The sequence below is a fragment of the Canis lupus genome, chromosome 16, assembly GCF_011100685.1.
Source record: "Canis lupus familiaris isolate Mischka breed German Shepherd chromosome 16, alternate assembly UU_Cfam_GSD_1.0, whole genome shotgun sequence".
NCBI classification, from domain to species: domain Eukaryota; kingdom Metazoa; phylum Chordata; class Mammalia; order Carnivora; family Canidae; genus Canis; species Canis lupus.
This window is the reverse complement of record NC_049237.1, coordinates 23,514,553-23,526,989: the sequence shown is the minus strand read 5'-3', so window position 1 is coordinate 23,526,989 and position 12,437 is coordinate 23,514,553.

Here is a 12,437-nt window from a genome sequence, read left to right as displayed (position 1 = left end):
TTCAGATCTCCTTTTCAGTAGCAGCTTTGTTTTTGTTAGCTAATGATAAGAAATATTTTTGAGTGTCCCTTGCTCCCAGACAAGCATTCATCTTTTCAAGATAACACCATGTTAAATTTCATTTTTTTTTAAATTTTATTTATTTATTCATAGAGACAGAGAGAGACAGAGACAGGCAGAGGGAGAAGCAGGCTCCATGCAGGGAGCCTGACATGGACTCGATCCCAGGTCTCCAGGATCACACCCTGGACTGGAGGCGGCACTAAACCGCTGAGCCACCCGGGCTGCCCAGATAACACCATGTTAAAAATATGAAAATCTCTATCCCAATATAAGAAGTATTTTGAAACAAAAATCTAAATTTTTAAAATTATCTTAACTTTCTACATTTAATTTCCAATTGTCTAGACCTTAGATTTTGGAATGTTACAATTATCCCCAGTGGGAACATGTGAGATTATCTGAAAAAGCATCCACAACCCACAGCCAATGTAAACCTAGCTAGTTTTACAGCCCCATGGATAAGAACAACCATGATCCTAAAATGAGAGAAAAATGCTTGGTTTCTTGCTTTTTGCTAACTGTAGAATAACATTAAGACAAAATGCTTTTTGTTGTCTATTCGTTAAACTATGGAAGGAAACTTTGACTTCTTAACCTTGTATTATGAAGGGACTCTTATCAAGCTGATGTAGCATTATATTTCTTCAAAGGCAAGCTGGTATGATACCCTGCAGTAGATGAAGGAGTGTACTAAACAAAAGAAATGGGGTATCAGAGTCTTTGAAAATTATTTTAGTGTGCTTTTTATTTTCCCTTTTTATAAGTTAAGAGGGTTTCCATTCAATATGATAATCTCTTTTTCTATAATCCCAAATGTCAAAATAGCAGTTTATTTTGGTAGTTGTACAACCCAGTTTCATTACATTTAGAAAGCAGTTTCAGAGCTTATTCTTTGTAACTATAATGATTCTAATATTTTTTATCATGAAGTTTTTATATGAGGAAGGGTATTCTCAGTGTATCTGTCATCCAATTTTTTACTTTCTGTAAAGCATATTTAAATAATAATTGGTGTATGTTCCTTTTATGAAAAATTTGAAAATGTTCTATTGTCCAATTTAAGCACAATAATTTTATTCTAAAGTTTTGTAGTAAAACTGTTCATTTTTCAGAAACCCAAAAAGCAAAATAATTTGCCACTGACACAGCTAATTTCTGCTTTTCCCCACCCCCCAAAAACCACAGAAGTATTACTTTAGCTTCCTCTTTACAAAATGAAGGACAATACAAATGTGATGATATACATCTCTTTTAAATCATTGATTATGTTCTTGGGAAGAATGAATGTATTGATTATGTTGTTAAATAGCCTTTTATCAATCCAATCCAACTCACAATTATCTATGACTTTAAAAACTTATGAAGTTTATGTAATGTTATCTTGAACTATACTTGGATCCTTCACATTGCACTTAAATTGATAAAAGGACATTAGTTTATTTGAGAAACTAGAGACCTGAACCTAATTATGGCAAGTATATGAGTTTTGACAGTTGTAGGGTGTCTATACATGTTCTCTAACAATTATTTATCAAAAATCATGTGATGTCTCTCTTCATTATTTTTCTATTTTCCAATATTTTCCAGTAATATTCTGTAAGATAGGTTTGTATGCCATATTTATAAGTAAACATAAAAATCTGAGAAAGTAACAGAAGGCTCTTAAGACAAATCCATTCCTAGAAATTAGAATGGATTATTGGGATAAGAAATGGCCTGATGATAAACAAGTATCTAGGTGGATAGACGTACTAATGCAATTCAAAATAACACTGTCTTAACAAATGTTCCTAAAGTGACAGTTTACATAAAATCTTCTGGCTTTCTTACATGATCATTAAATAAAAAGGAGTAGACAAAATTTATTTTCTAATTGTCCTTCCCTTTGGTGGGCATTTGATACAATATTAACTATATGGTTATCAGTGGGGGGGGGGAGCATCTATTTTCATTTTAAAACTGTTCCCCATTACTAAATCTAAGATAATCACTTGAAGCCATTAAGGATACTATGGTTTGATCAGATGAGAAATCTGTGGTGGCTGAAAATTACTACCGATTTCTCTAGATCTGCTGCTTTGTCTAGTTTATAAACCTTAGGCTCAATGTTATGTTCCCCCCTAATTAGACATAGTAGCCCCCACAAAATTTTGTTTTAACTGAAGGCAAGAGTAGAGATTTTAAAATATATATTCAAGAGAGTCTTTTATGTAGCTGATATGTTACCCCTAGGCTCTGAATTAGATCTTTAGCGTCTGAAGATGAAATCATCAGAAGTGTCCATGGCCTCAAACTTTCAGGCCCATAGGACTATCAAATATCCCGAATTATATCTACTCAGAGCTTAAAGGAAGAATTAACTATCATGACAAGAGTAATCTCAAAGTGAGAAAAGGGAAACTACCAAAGCATGTGTGGCTTTAATGTGTGTGGGAGACTTCTGAACAGGTGTTATCACTTAAGAGATCTCTAAGTTGACAAAGGAAAATAATTAGTTTAGCAGTTATATTGTCAAAATTAATAAAAGGGACTCATGTTTATTCTTGCTGTATTTGTCAACCTATGGGCAGTGGTTACTGTATATATATTCTATAGTATGTTTATATATGTCACTATTAGAGATGAGTGTCTTAATATTATTTACTGTTACATCTATTCATTTATGTATTATTTATACTTTACCACAAGACTCAGCACTTTACTAATATTAGATCATTATTTTTCTTCTACTTTTCTGTGGCATTTTCAACTTGTATCTTTTACACTAGGGTTTTTTTCCTTATGTTGGAGCACTCACTAAGAAAAGTGTAACAGATTACCCAGAGAAATGGGCTCTGTACTCTTCCTGAAATATTTAGAGTGGGATCTGAAAATATAAGTCTAGAGATCTATTTGAAGCTGCTTTGGGGCTACTAGGCATCAATTACATTTTATATTTCACATTAATAAGACTCTTTTCAAGTCAATACTCATGAAGCCAAGTTCTCTCAAATGCCAATACACTTGAAACTTTGTTTTCTGGAGTTGCATTAATAAAAAATAAACAGTCTTCTAGTTAGTCAGAGGTTCTTACCTTTGGTTCGCCTGTCTCCTAAAATACAGACATATCAGTTGCCCTTCGCTTTCTTTCATAGTTCTTCATTATTGCCTAGCCCCAAAGACAGGAGAAAGCAAGCCAGGTTCCAGGAGCTCTAAAGTCAGAGAATCTAAGAAATGGTGGGGGTTAGCTGATGGGAAAAGGCAGTCAGTACAGATGGCAGAATGCTCCAGAAATATTCTTCATTCTGCTATAACAGATGAGCTTAATGAACTTGGCTATTCTTAAGTTCAAATATGGCAGTTTTCAGCTTGTTCTATTAAGATATGTCTCCAAGAGTCAGGACTCTTCCATTTGTAACTTGAATATATTAATATTTGAATCATAGTCCAAAAGTAATTGAAATATTTGTTAGGTAACCATTGACACATGATTACCGCCAAAGAATGAGGAGGTTTGCGCATAAGAACTTTCTCTTAGAGTTTTGTTTTTGTGCTTTTACATGAGAGAAATGCTTTTGTAGTATGAAAAGTTTCTGGAGTATTTTCTTCTGCATTACCTCCTGTTCTACTGATGCTCTTTGCTTAAGTTACCTAGAAGAAAGCAACACTGAAATAGAGAAGTCTAGACCCTGACCTTTGAGGGAAGAGCTGCTTTTGTCCCCCCAAAGTAAAAAATTAAAAATGAAATATACTCATACAGAAGCAAAATACAATGTTTTGAATATCTACTAATTAGTTGGTGGATGGATAAGTTACCTTCTAAGTGTCTTTATCATCCAGTGTCTTTTTGCTAATTTAGATAAGACTAGATTCTATACCTACATTGTCTGATTTATTAGCCACTAGCATATGATGATTTAAATTGAATAAAATTCAAACTTTGGTTCTTCAGTCACCTAACCACACGTCCAGTGCTAAGTGCCACACATGGACAGTGGTTACCATTTTGGACACATAAATACAGAACATTTCCATCATTGCAGAAAATGTTTTTTTTACAATGCCCAAAGAGAAAATAGGGACAAAATAAAAGTATTCAATTAACTTATAAACTCTTAGATTCTACTGCCATAGTTAAAGAAAATGGTTTTTCATATAAAAATTAATACAGCCCTTTTTAAAGTCACTGGAATAATCAGAACCCCATTCTTTGAAATTACTTTTCAATATATTTTTAAACAGATGCTCAGCACTTTACTTTTCAAGTAACATAATTAAATCATTTTATAAATCATAACAGTATCTTCAGGCTTTTTCCCCCTTTTTTGTAGTCTTTTCAAATTGATGATACATAGTTCATCTGCAGGTAGAACAGAAACCAGTGAATTCTTTATTTACAAATAAAAACTGTTAAACATTTATCCTTCTCTTCTGTTTTTTTAATTATATATAGATCTAATGAAAGTGGAAAAGTTTTTTTGTTTATCTCTCCCTTAAAGGTACATCAAGATCCAAATTATTTCTTGGGTTTTCTTTTTTGGGAGGGTTCTTCATAGTTTCTTGCTCTTAATAACTTGGATTATGAATCACATTCAGTTTCATGTATGAGGCAAGCATTTTATTCTGGTGACTTAATGAAACCTTTTAGTATTTACTTCTTAACATAATGAAAAGGATGTATATGGATGCATCTTTAAATTTTTAAATGAAAATAAAGAGACTAATAATTCTCTTGAGTCAGCTTGGTGCTTAGTTAAATACTAAAACTATCGTTAGGAAGTCAGGATGCTTTCCTCTCCCTTTTTAAATGTTTTAAATCAGGCAACAGACTCAACCCAGTAGTGTCAAATTCCAAGCAAATTATGAAATTCTTATTGTTCAGTACAGCTGGGTAAAAGGTGTGATTTGAGGGTTTTGGTGTGTTTTTTTTTTTCTTGTTGGCCTAATTTAATGTGTGTACCACAGAGACTCATGTTAGTTAAGAGAAATTTTAATTATGCTTGAAATAAATAGTATTTTAATATAAATACAGGAAATGACTGTACACAAATGCCAATCAATGATTTAAGGCCTTCAAAATTGTTTTAATAGTAGCCTTTTGTGTTTTAATAACCTTAGTTATTTAAAATTTAGATGCACTAAAATGTCATTGCCGTTACTAACTTTGCTGTGTACAGGTTATGTATAATTCAGAATGCTTTGCACTTAGAGGAATAATTTGTGGGTTTATCTTGTTTTGCAAGTTTTCATGTTTTGACAATTGCCCCACCATTTATACACCCAATTTTTGGTTGTATAATAAATGGTAAAATTCAAACATACCTAATAATTTAATAATTTGCCTTATTTTGATTAATAAATTCTGTCAAAGATTTGAAGATAGAAAAAGGCTTTTTTTTCCTTAAGTATTTTTTACACTTTTCAGAGGAGCTGGAAAACACCTTAGTACATTAGAGTTGGAGTTGTATTGATTACAGTCCCAGCTCTAAAGCCTTATACTCATGTCTTAAGTATTATTGATTGTTCTATGAATTGTTGTTAGTTTCCTATTTGGCATCATAGTTACCCACCTTGCAGCTTAGCTTTTACAAAAAGGATATTACTAGCTGTATTCTTATTTCTGGTTGACTATTGAATTTATAATTTAATGACTTTTAATTTAATGACTTTTAATTCTTTGTCAATGTAATCCAAAAATGAAATCCCCTTAGGACTCTAAATTTCTCACTTCACAAATGGAATCAATACAGAAATAGCAACATTGTACATAATACCATCCAAGGATTTTTCCATGTGTTTACCAAGTTTACCAACCATTTACTGTATATCAGATTGGTGGGTTTTCTTAACTGATTTTCCAAGGTGAATGACTTGTTAGCCTCAGTAAGAAATTTTCACTAAATCACAAAAACATAAGGTCCAATAACCACCAAAAGACAGATTTTTAATTTTTTTGAAATCTTATATTTCCTTTTGATATCACTTATTCATTTTAATTTTATGACTGCCAACTTGTTATGGTATTAATTATATGTGTATGTTTATATGTATGCATATAATATATGTATATGAAGAATAAAGTTAAGATTTGGTCAAACTATATTTTCCCATTCAAGTACAAAAATGTTTTCAAGGCTGCAAAAAGTGTACAGTTGTTAAACAAGTTGTAAATAAAGACTTGTATAAAAATTCAATGTAGTTTTTTTTTTTACTGCTCTTAAGCTGTGTCAAACACATATTTAATAATTGTCTAATCATGTTCATCCCCTTGCCTTTGGCACTTGCTATGGTGTCCTATCAATTGAGAGATCATGCCACTGATTTATTATAAATCAGGTATATTCTTTGAGGTTTTTTCCCCAGTACGTATCATAGATTTTGTTTTGATTTAGGCTGGTACTTAATAGTTGTAAGCTGATTATCCAAAGTTCTTAACGGATAAAAGCTAAACATGGCTTCTTCCCTCTTACAGTTACCATGGGAACACAGTCAGTCTCAGTACAGACTGTACAGCAAGAACCAATGGGAGAGAAGTTGCATTCTTTAACAATATAAAGCATTATTGTTGGAGCTTCCTATTTAGGTGATTAGGACTCCTTTTCCTCCCTTGCACACCCTTATAATTCACCCTTTTCCCCATCTCCACCCTAAACATTACTGAAATACGACATTTTCAGTGTTGAGTAAAATGGCAGTAGCACTGTGGAAATTGATTATATTTACATTAAAATAATCACCTAAGTAATTTCAAAATGAAGTTAGCACCAAGGTTAAATTAAAAAGAAAAAAAATTATGTAGAGACACCTGGGTGGCTCAGTCAGTTAAGCAGCTGCCTTAGGCTCAGGTCAAGATCCCAGAGCCCCAGGATCAAGTTCCAGGATGTCAGGCTCCCTGCTCAGAAGGGACCCTGCTTCTCCCTCTCCCTTTGCCACTCCCCCTGCTTGGGCACTCTGCAATAAATAAAATCTTTTTTTATTTTTTTAAGATTTTATTTATTTATTCATGAGAGCCACAGAGAGGCAGAGACACAGGCAGAGGGAAAAGCAGGCTCCATGCAGGGAGCCCAATATGGGATCTGGTCCCGGATCCTGGGTCACGCCCTGAGCCAAAGGCAGATGCTCAACCACTGAGTCACCCAGACATCCCTCGAATAAATAAAATCTTAAAAAAAAAAAAAAAAAAAAGTCCGAAGAGTGCTTATTTTACTGTCAGAAAGATATATATAAGTTTTCTTCACTAATTATCATGAGATACCATATTAATTTCGCATTTATTGAGTGCCTCTCCTGGGTATTTAATATTGAAGCAAAGGAGAAAGATAGGTTGGATCACAAAAAATGTTTTTGCTTTCAAAGATTTGGTCAAATGAAGCACAACACTGAAAGGTCCCCAAAGAGAACTGTCACTCAGGTGAAAGCCTATCAGTTTGCCCTAAATACATGTATGTACTGTGGAGGTAATTGCTGCATCACAAACTACTCCAAACCTTAATGGTTTTAAACAATGTCATGTCTCTCTTGTATCTGAAGACACTCAGCTGCCCTCAGGAGGGACCCTTCAGTCACAGCTAAATGATGGCCGAGGCCAGACTCATCTGAAGGCTTTCTCTCGTGCATCTCCTACCAACTGCCAAAAACCTTTTGGTATTTTCTAATCCCTGTGCCAAGCAGAGTCACAGTGGTACTGTGGGCAGATGGTACAGGTTAGTCAGGGAACTTGAGTGTGAGTAAGACCTGAAGTAGCTACCTGGAACTCCAGTAAGTTTGAAGCCACACATATGCTCGTGCTTCTTTTATCTAATTGTATATAAAATGGGCTACATGTTCCTACAATTTGATAGTTAATTTCTAGGACTATTTTTTAAGATAACTGTTGAGAGGGGATCCCTGGGTGGCGCAGTGGTTTGGCGCCTGCCTTTGGCCCAGGGCGCGATCCTGGAGACACAGGATCGAGTCCCACATCGGGCTCCCGGTGCATGGAGCCTGCTTCTCCCTCTGCCTGTGTCTCTGCCTCTCTCTCTCACTGTGTGCCTATCATAAATAAATAAAAATTTAAAAAAAAGATAACTGTTGAGAATATAAAGGTCTATGTCTGTATTCCTAGCCAACATCCTCAGCACAATAGATGCCTACTAAAAGACATGTTTCCAGAGTTACCAACACCTGCATTTTCAGTTTTTTCCCCTAAAATGAATCATTCCCATTAGTATACAAACATGCTATTTCTCACATACTCTATTAATGAATTACTTTTAACTATTTTTAAGTGTGCAATTTGATAATTTTTGACATATATATACTCATGATGATTCCATCACAATAACCAAAATAAGCAGGGTACCTGGATGGCTCAGTTAATCATCTTCCCTTGGCTTGGGTCATGGTTCCAGGGTTGTGGGATAAAGCCCCACGTGGGGCTCCCTGCTCAACAGAGAGCCTTCTCCCTCTGCCTCTCCCTGCTGCTCGTGCTCTCTCTCAAATAAAATCTATCACCTCAAAAAGTGTTTTTTCTTGGTAATCCCTCCAGGTCTTCCTAGGTACCCTGGACCCATTCCTGTCTCTAGACGACAATTTTTCTGCTTTTTGTCACTCTAGGTTATCTTGCATAGTCTATAATTCTATACAAATGGAATCCTACAAGGTATACTCATTTTTGTCTGGCTTTTACTCAGCATAACTTGAGATCTCCTTATATATTGTGTGTATCTGTAATTCATCCTTTTTTATTACTAAATCATATTCCATTGTATGAGTATTCCACAATTTGTTTATTCATTCACCTGCTGGTGGACATGTGAGTTGCTTCCAGTTTGGGACTATTTTGAATATTTGCTCAGAAGCCTTTGTGTGGGGCAGCCTGGGTGGCTCAGCGGTTTAGCACCGCCTTCAGTCCAGGGCCTGATCCTGGAGACCCGGGATCGAGTCCCACATCAGGCTCCCTGCATGGAGCCTGCTTCTCCCTCTGCCTTGTCTGTGCCTTTCTCTCTGTCTGTCATGAATAAATAAATAAAATATTTTTTAAAAAAAAAGTCTTTGTGTGTTCGTGTGCTTTCATTTCTTTTTTGTAAACACCTCGAGTGGAATGGCTGGGTCATATGGTAGGTATGGTACTTAATTTTTAAAAATTACATAACTGGGCATCCCTGGTGGCACAGCAGTTTAGCGCCGTCTGCAGCCCAGGGCATGATCCTGGAGACCCTGGGATCGAGTCCCATGTGAGGCTCCCTTCAGGGAGCCTGCTTCTCCCTCTGCCTGTGTCTCTGCCTCTCTTTCTCTCTCTGTGTGTCTCTCATGAATAAATAAATAAATAATTACATAACTGTACTACAAAGGGATTGTGTCTTTTACATTTCCATTAGCAGTGTATGAGAGATCCACTTCCTCTACATCTTTGCCAATACTGAGTCTTTCTTTTTGATAGTAATCATTAGTATCTCATTGTGGTTTTGTTTGAACAGTTTTGGTTTTAATTTTAGCCATTCTAATAGTTGTATTTTATGGTGTTAATTTGTTTTTTCCTATGAGCTCTTAAGAACCATTTCATGTTCTTATTTGCCATACATATATCTTCTTTAGATAAAATATGTTCAAATTATTTTCCAAGTTTTTATTGGATTGTTTTCTTACTAAGTTTTGAAAATTCTTTATTCTAGATTTAAGTCCTTTATGGGATAATTGATGTGTAAATATTTTTTCTCACCCCGTTGCTGGGTTTTCCATTCTCTTGGCAGTATCTTTCAAAGTGCAGAATTTCTTATTTTCATGAAGTATAATTTTATCTTTTTTTTCATTAAGGCATTATGTCTTTTGGTGTGTAAGAAATCCTTGTCCAATCTAAAGTTATGAAGATTTCCTCCTAGTTTTTTTAGAAGTTTCATAGTTTTAGGTACTACATGTTATGTTTATTACCCATTTTGATTTAATTTTTGTATACGCTGCAAGTGCAATGTATGATTTAAGTTCCCTGTCTTTGGAGGAAGTGCAGAGGCATATAGAATTGCTCAGGACCATTTGTTACAAAGACTATCCTTTCTCTATTGAATTGTATTTTGCACCTTTGTTGGAAATCAATTGTCTATATATATATGTGAGTTTTATTTCTGGATTTCAACTGTTACATTCATCTCCATCTTGATTCCAGTAATACCCTGTTTTGATCACTGTAGATTTTTTTTTAAATATGGTATTCAAAGTTTTGTTTTGTTATTTTTTTATTTATGATAGTCACAGAAAGAGAGAGAGAGAGGCAGAGACACAGGCAGAGGGAGAAGCAGGCTCCATGCACTGGGAGCCCGACGTGGGATTCGATCCCGGGTCTCCAGGATCGTGCCCTGGGCCAAAGGCAGGCGCTAAACCACTGCGCCACCCAGGGATCCCCACTGTAGATTTATAAGTGTTGAAGTCATACAGTATAAGCTTTCCATCTTTTTTCATTTTTTTAAAGATTTTATTTATTTATTCATGAGAGACACAGAGATAAGCAGAGACATAGGAACTGGGAGAAGTAGGGTCCTGGAGAGGAGCCTGATGTGGGACTCCATCCTAGGACTCTAGAAGCACACCGTGAGCTGAAAGCAGATGCTCCAACACTGAGCCACCCAGGTGTCCCTCCACCTTTTTTCTTTTACAAAGTTGTTTTGACTATTTAGGTCCTTTGCATTACCTGCCATATGAATTTTAGAATCAGCTCATTAATTTCTACAAAACAAAGCCTGGTGGCATTTTGACTGGCATTGCATTGAATCTATAGATCAGTTTGGGAGAATTGACATCTTTATATAAAGTTTTTGATCCACTTATTTAGGTCTTTCATTTCTTTCATCAATATTTTCTAGTTTTCAATGTACAGGTCTTTGGTACCTTTCGTCAGATTTATCCTACATATTTCCTAATTTTTTATGCCATTACAAAGGATATTGCTTTAAAATATTGACTTTCAGTTGTTCCATGCTAACACATAGAGATACAGTGGCACCAATTTCCATCCTACTTAATTTTCTCTCTTTTTTTCTTTTCTTTGGCTTTTATTTCATTGGTTTCTGTTCTGATCTTTATTTCCTTTCTTCAACTTACTTTGATTTTTCATTTGCTCTTTTGTCTAATTTCCCAAGGTAGAAGCTGAGGTTATTGGTTTGAAACTTTTCTCATTTCCCAATATAGCCCTTTAATGTTAAAAATTTCTTTCTCCGGGATTGAGTCCCACGTCAGGCTCCCTGCGTGGAGCCTGCTTCTCCCTCTGCCTGTGTCTCTGCCTCTCTCTCTCTATCTCATGAATAAATAAAAATCTTTTAAAAAAATTTTCTTTCTCACTAGTACTTTAGCTGCATCCTACAGATTTTTATATACATGATTTCACTTTTCATCCAGTTCAGAATATTTTCTGATTTTCATTTTGATTTCAGCTTTGACCCATGGGTTATTTAAAAATGTGTTATTTAGTTTCCAAACATTTTAGGGTTTTCCGAGAATCTTTTTAGATTTTATTTATTGGGATCCCTGGGTGGCGCAGCGGTTTGGCGCCTGCCTTTGGCCCAGGGCGCGATCCTGGAGACCCGGGATCGAATCCCACGTCGGGCTCCCGGTGCATGGAGCCTGCTTCTCCCTCTGCCTGTGTCTCTGCCTCTCTCTCTCTCTCTCTCTCTGTGACTATCATAAAAATAAAAAAAATAAAAAATAAAAAAAAGATTTTATGTATTCATGAGAGACACAGAGAGAGAGAGGCTGAGACACAGGCAGAGGGAGAAGTAGGCTCTCCACAGGGAACCCGATGCAGGACTCGATCCCAGGACACCAGACTGGGATCATGAGCTGAAGGCAGATGCTCAGCGCTGAGCTACCCTGGCATCCCTCCAAGAATCTTTCTGTTAGTGATTTCTAACTTAATTCCATCATGGTTAGAGAACATGGTTTGCATGACAAGAATCTTTTTTAATTTATTGGGACTTGTTTTATGACCTAGAGTGTCTGTCTTGTTGGGATGTCTGGGTGGCTCAGTGGTTGAGCGTCTGCCTTTGGCTCAGGTCGTGATCCTGGAGTCCTGGGATCAAGTCCATCAGGCTCCCTGCATGGAGCCTGCTTCTCCCTCTGCCTGTGTCTCTGTCTGTCTCTCTCTCGAAAAAAAGTAAATAAAATCTTCAAAAAAAAAGAAAAGTCAAATATTAAAAAAAAAAAAAAGAATGTCTGTCTTGGTAAGTTTTCTGTGTGTGCTTGAAAAGAATGTATATTCTGCTGTTAGGTGGAGTGTTCTAGAAATGTTGATTAGATAAAGCTAGTTGAGAGTGTTAAGTCTTCTATAGCATTACTGATTTTTCTTCTTACTTTTGTATGAGTTTTTGAGATAAAAGTGTTGAAATCCCACTATAATTATGGATATGTATATTTCTGTTTATAGTTCT